The sequence below is a fragment of the Cricetulus griseus genome, chromosome 7 (genome assembly GCF_003668045.3).
Source record: "Cricetulus griseus strain 17A/GY chromosome 7, alternate assembly CriGri-PICRH-1.0, whole genome shotgun sequence".
Classification (NCBI taxonomy): Eukaryota; Metazoa; Chordata; class Mammalia; order Rodentia; family Cricetidae; genus Cricetulus; species Cricetulus griseus.
In genome coordinates this window covers 9226659-9233844 of record NC_048600.1, presented here as the reverse complement: position 1 = coordinate 9233844, position 7186 = coordinate 9226659, and positions in this window count along the sequence as shown.

Below are 7186 nucleotides of genomic sequence, written 5' to 3'. Positions count from 1 at the left end.
GCTCAAAATATGCAAATATGCTCAGGGATGACTCAAGTCCTTGCTGTAGAAGGGTGAGGACCTGATTTCTATCCCCAGCAACCATGCAAAATCTGTCCCTAGTTTTGAAGACAGCTAGAATCAGGCTCACTGGAAAGCCAGTTTCCCTAATTAACTAGTGGTACCAGGTTTAGCAAAAGACTCTGTTAGGAACAAAAAGGTAGAGAGTAATTGAGGAAGACACCTGGCATTGGCCTCTGGATTCTCCACGTGTGTGTATACACACATACATACATACATACATACATACATACATACATACATACATACATACATAACATATACATATACACAGACACAAACACACATGCATACACAAACAGAGAGACACAGACATACACACAGAAGACACAGACACACACACAGACACAGTCATATACACACAGAGACATACACAGAGACACAGACACACACATACACACACACACACACACACACACTTAAAATAATCTTGGGGTTTTTTCGTTTGTTTGTTTTTGAGACAAGGTTTCTCTGTGCAACAGCTCTGTCTGTCCTGGAACTTGCTCTGTAGACCAGGCTGGCCTCGAGCTCACAGAGATACAGAGATCAACCCACCTGTGCCTCCTGAGTGCTGGGATTAAAGACCTGTGCCACCACTGCCCGGCTAAAACAATCTTTATTTGTGGGGGAGGTTTCGAGACAGGGTTTATCTGTGACTTTGGAGGCTGTTCTGGAACTAGCTCTGTAGACCAGGCTGGTCTCCAACTCACAGAGATCCGCCTGCCTCTGACACCTGAGCGTGGGACTAAAATAGTGCATCACACCGCCAGGCCTAAGTTAATTCTTTTTTAAAAAATTCAACAAAACCCCCCCACAGGGCTGTAGCCAGTTTGACCACCTAGACTTGGGCTCATGCGCTGAAAACCCTCCCTCCCAGCAAGCCATCCTAAGAATAACAGTGGAATAATGATGATGGTGATGGCAATGGTGGTGATGTGGAAGAGATCCTTTTCTTATGGTTATACCTTGGCAAATAATACTTTCTTCTTTGAAACAAGACTTGTCTTACTACATAGCCAAGTCTGGCCTGGGACTCACTGTGTAGTTCAGTCTATTCCCACACTCATGCTAACCCTGTGGCCTCAGCCTTCTCATTATTAAAATTATAGGCCTGAGTTACCATATCCTGCTTAAATGCTAATGTTCTTACACATCACTACATAGCTTTCTCAGAGAACTGAAATTCCCCTTGACCCATGTCTATGGAGTCATTCACACAACTCATGGCTGAAATCAGGGAAATAACTATATATTATTGGGAGCAGACAGACAGCACATGGAACCAGCATGTGTGTGTATTCAGGTTTGTCATTGCAAGCTTCAATTTGAACCCTCATTCTTAGTTTACTAGATGGCTGCTTCTAGGTGTGTTATTTGATCTGCCTGGGATATGCTTTCGGGCATTGTAATGTTTTTTACAGCGACTGGTGTGTGTGTGTGTGTGTGTGTGTGTGTGTGTATGCCACAACATTTGTGTAGAGATGAGAGAACAACTTGTCAAATCCGTTCTCTCCTTCTGGAATAGTACGTGGGTCCCGGGGATCAAACTCTGTCAGTGAGCTTAGAGATAAGTGCCCCTCCTCCATGAGCCTCTCCCTAGCCTCTGGATTATGCTTTCTTTACTGAAATATTAGCACTCAAATTATCTGCCCCAAGCCTAGGACTGTTGTGACGATTAAACACAGAAACAGGTGGAGCAGAGGTCAAGTCAAGTCATCGTGATTTGTCTACTGTTCTAGTAAAATATGCTTTAACCTAACATGTTCTTAGGTCTCCTTTGGCCTCCAACAGTCTCACTGAGTATGGCTAATGCCATGCAAATAAAGTATGCATGTCACTGTCAGTCACGAAAACAGAAGTGAAACTGTCTAGGGGCACAAGTAGGACTAATGGGACCCCAGAGGAACACAAAATGGGAGGCTAGGAGGGCATAGGAGTGGGTAATACTCAAAACACATTATACACGTATATGAAAATGTCCCGGTATTGTTTACAATGAGTACCCAACAATTAAAGCCAACATGTAAAAGCCATGAACAGTATGACCGAAGTGTGCTGAGCTGTTAGGAGCAGGGGCAGCAGACCAGGTTAGATTCCAGGTTCTCTAGCTGATTACCATCTGAGCACAGCCCGTCTTTTTCACAGTTTTCACTCTACACTGGTTTACTAAGGTTACTGAGATAATGACCGGAAACACCTCATCACACAGTGGGGTCTGTAAAGCACTTTCTATAAACACTGGCCCACAAACCGGGATTTCTCCCTCCCTGCCAGCTCTGGGTTTCCTTTCCACAGTGCCAAAAAGCATTTTCAAACTCTTTGTCACAAAACAAATATAAATGCACCCTATAGGGTACTTTAAACTTCAACTCAGAAAATCCCAGTTCAACTCCGGGGGACCCACTTGCCACTCCCACCCCCAAGTTTCCCTTTGGGCAAACCATCCACTGCAGGAGAACCTCATAGATACAAGGTTTCAATGAACCTAAACCCAAATTTCAGTAACTGGCTCTAAAAGTGACTTAAAACCCATTCCCTCTCCCTAAGGTACCTGATCAAGCAATTCAGTTACCTTCCTCTTGAAGGATGAAGGAAAGTCATTTTAAAAACTTTCTTCCTTCCTTTCTTTCTTAATCTACGTGAAGATTGTCAGCAAGGCTGTTCAGTGTTGATCCAAACTTCTTGGTTCAGCCAGAGGAGACAATACAAAAAAGAGGAAGTGGCTAATGGGGTTTTCCTTTTTTACAAAGCATAGTAAAGGTGGTTAGGACACACATTCTAACAAGAAAAAGGAGTTACAGAGCAGCCAGGAAATGAGACTTTGACCTTACACATCTGTGTGTTTCCTGCTTATTCATAAGGCAAAGATTTAACAACTATTGAGTTCTTCTAAGCAAAGGGAATGAGAGAGTTTTATTGGAGCTAATTATGAGTGAACACAGCCCAGGAAAACAGGGTACCTGGAGTTCCAAAGTGGTAACTGTTAGACCCCCGGAAAACTCAGGTATCCAGGGTCCCAGGCCACGACCGAGGTCACCCCAATCACCAGGCAGATTCGAGAGCTTGCTGCAAACTGCATGAGGCTTTATTGTTGTTTAACGAGCTAACCCCATGTTAACTCGGGTCTTTCACCCACCCGCCTTGGCGGATGGCTGGAAAAAGACAGCTTGAACCGGCTGCAGAGAGAGATCTTGTAGGGCAGTGTAAGGGGAGTGTCTAGGGGTACGCACAGGCTCAGGATTGGTGTGCCTCCAGGCTTGGAGGGCTTGCCCTGTGTTGATTGGTCAACTGGTTGTTATGGCCCATAGGCCCTCCCAGGGTGGTTGCTATGCTCTGTGCGTCATTGCTGTGCGCTTGTCTGTAAAGTACACCCAGGGTCATAAAGCATAGTGCCACCAGCTAACTTCTGATTGGTTCCTTGTCACAAGGAAGACATCTGACCTCCTAGTGACTAAGGCAAGGTCAGACAAGCATGTGTTCAGCTGTTATGGTTGCCGAAATGGAGGGCTGGTCCCTTCAGTAACTGTTACATGAAAGTTTTTTTTGTTTTGTTTTGTTTTGTTTGGTCTTGGTGTGTATGCTTTTTGTTTTGTTTTTTGAGACAGACTGTATGTAGCCCTGTGTGTGTGTGTGTGTGTGTGTGTGTGTGTGTGTGTGTGTGTTGTTTTTTTGAAACACACTCTCTCTAGCCCTGGCTGTCCTTGTACTCCCTACATAGACCAAGCTGGTCTCAGACTCACAGAGATTTGCCTGCCTCTTCTTCCCGGGTGCTGGGATTAGAGTGCACCACTATGCCCAGCTTAGTTTCAGGAAGTTTTTATATTAACAGAACAATAAAAGTCATAAATCAGCATAATTTAAAATATGTTGGTGGAAACATCAGGTAAGTAGATCACAGCAAAGAAACCCCTGGGAAAAGCTTCAGATCAGAAGCGAAATTTAGCTTCTGGGTTGTTAGGAACTAACAGCTTTGCTAATATATCCCAAAGGTTTTGCCTGATAGGACCTTTTGGGTCAGACACTGAAGTGGGTAATAAATGGCTTCTAAAGTTCTTTAGGGAGGTTTCAAGACATGTTTTCTTTGTATGGCTTTGGAGGCTGTTCAGGAATTCTCTGTAAACCAGGATGGCTTAGAACTCACAGAGATCTGGGCCTGCCTCTGCCTCCCAAGTGCTGGGATTAAAGGCATGTGTAACAACCACTGCCCAGTGGCTTCTAAAGTTCTAATCAGCCAATCAGCTTCTGTCTGGGATCCTTAGCTCATGTGTTTTAGATATTCAGTAAGATTTTGGTTTGTTTTCTTTTTGTTTTGTTTTGAGACAGGGTCTTGTATTGCCGAGAATGGCCCTGGGCTTTTGAGTCTCCTGCCTCTGCCTTCTGAGAGCTAGGATTATGGGCATGAGCCACCATGCCTCCCTCTTTTGCATGACAGAGACATAAAGAATGAGGAGTGAAACGAGCTGGTTTGGATGGTTAAAGCATATTTTCACTGAGGACAAGGGTGAACATATCTCTGCATCTTGATTTCTATGAGGCTCCCAGCAAACCTGTACTCTCAGTCACTGGGGTCATAGCCCAGTGACCAGCAGGATAGCCAAGCAGGATAGCCAAGGCTAGACATATCACCTCTATTAGTTTTCACTATTGATAACGCACAAAAGATCCTCCTGAATACACAGGCTCACATTGGCACACACAGACTCAATATCACTGGTTACACCAGAAAGCTAAGACACACTTGGCTTGGCATAGAGAAGTCTTTGCGCTTCCGTCAACTGTGTTCTTGCACACCCTTTCCTCTGTCTTTGCACAAACTACTGGAGAGTTTATTTTTTTAAAAAAAATGCACAACTACTTGTTTCAAAAAGAGCTTTCTAGCCGGGCGTTGGTGGCGCACGCCTTTAATCCCAGCATTCGGGAGGCAGAGGCAGGTGGATCTCTGTGAGTTCGAGGCCAGCCTGGTCTCCAGAGTGAGTGCCAGGATAGGCTCCAAAGCTACACAGAGAAACCTGTCTCGAAAAAAAAAAAAAAAAAAAAAAAAAAAAAAAAAAAAAAGAGCTTTCTGAGCAGGGCCCGGTGATACACACCTATAATAGCGGCATTCTGGAGAAGAGGCAGCCAGATGTATGTGAGTTCGAGGCCAGCCTGGTCTACAGAGTGAGTGCCAGGACAGGCTCCAAAGCCATACAGAGAAACCCTGTATCAAAAAACAAAAACAAAAACAAAATTTGTCCCAAGTGAGTTCCTGCACTCTATCTAGCTCAGTGGTTCTCAACTTGTAGGTCACGACCCTTCTGGGGGTCAATTATCAGATATCCTGCATATCAGATATTTACATTACAATTTTATAACAATAGCAAGATTATAATTATGAAGCAGCAACAGAAATGATTTTATGGTCGGGGGTCACCACAACATAAGGAACTGTAATTTTTTGGGGGGGAGGGATTAGAGATAGGGTTTCTTTGTGGCTTTGGAGGCTGTCCTGGCACTCACTCTATATACCACGCTGGTCTGGAACTCACAGAGATCCCCCCTGCCTCTGCCTCCCGAGTGCTGAGACTAAAGGCATGGGCCACCAACACCCAGCTAAGGAACTGTATTAAAGGGTCGCAGCATCAGGGAGGTTGAGAACCACTGTAGCAGATTTGCAGTGGTGTGTCAGTATGTGTAGCTTCTCTAAAGTCAGATAAAGGACCATGCTGTCAGCTGAACTCTTTGACTTTTAAAAGCTCTGTGTGTACATGTAAGATGTACTGTGTTCATGTGTGTGTGTGTGTGTTCATGTGTGTAGGCTTAGGTGCTCCCATGTCACAGCATACATGTGGCAGTCTAAGGACAACTACAGATGTCAGCATTTGCTTCGCCTTTGTTTGAAAGTTTTAGTTACCTCTCTTTTTTATAATTTTTAAAATTTATTTTTATTTTCTTTGCATTCATATTTTGCCTACATGTATGTCTGTGTGAGGGTGTCAGATCTTTGATTTACAGACAGTTGTGAGCTGCCATGTAGGTGCTGGGAATTGAACCCTGGTCTTCTGGAAGAGCAGCCAGTGCTCTTAACTGCTGAGCCATCTCCCCAGTCCCTTAGTTACCTCTTCTAATATTGCTGTGGCTCTGTCTTCTTTCCTTTCCTTCCAAAACTTCACTTAGACACACATGAGTAACACACACAGACACCACACACCACTCACACACACACACATACACACACATATAGTCACACATACACACACACACCACACACACACACACACACACACACACACACACACACACACACACCACACACACATACACACACACACACACACACACACACACACACACACACACACACGCATAAGCTTTACAGTAAGTAGTTTACATTCATCTGTTCAGTCATCACAAGAACCCCATAAAGTAGGAATTTGTATTCTTCTCAGAACTCCTTACAGATAAGGAACAGGAAATAGAGGGAGGGGGGAATACTTGTCAAAGGTCACAGAGATAGCAAGTAGAAGCAATAGGATATGAACCCTGCAAATCTGGTTCCATGATCCCAACACTAATGCTTTGAAATCTCACTGCAAAGTATTTTCCCCCTGGGCTTGATGCGTATGGGGGCCAGGCCTGGGGTTTTTCTATTGTTGTTAATTGTTTATTCATCTCTGTATAAGCCAAGCAGGATTTTTCAGACCATTGATTTTGTTTCTGGAATCTTGTTCTATTTGGCCCTTTGCACAGTAGGTTCATTGACTTTAAAGGAGTGGTGCATGTGCTATATTTAACTTGCTAATTTCATTTTTTTCTTGTAAATATTGGTTTCCAGGACTGACCTATTTGGACTAAACTTGATAATAATCATTGAAACTACCTCAATCCTATGTCAGAACCCTACAACTTGTTTTCATTATTTGGAGGCAGGATCTCATTATGAAGACTTGGGCTAATTATGTTTCTGAATTAGCTCCTTCCCATTGTAAAAGGTTTACCTGATCAAGGTTGAGAGCAGGACTAATCTATGTGTTGTTGTTGTTGCTTTAAAACAAAGTTTCTGCTGGGCGGTGATGGCACATACCTTTAATCCCAGCACTCAGGATGCAGAGGCAGGCGGATCTCTGTGAGTTCCAGGCCAGCCTGGTCT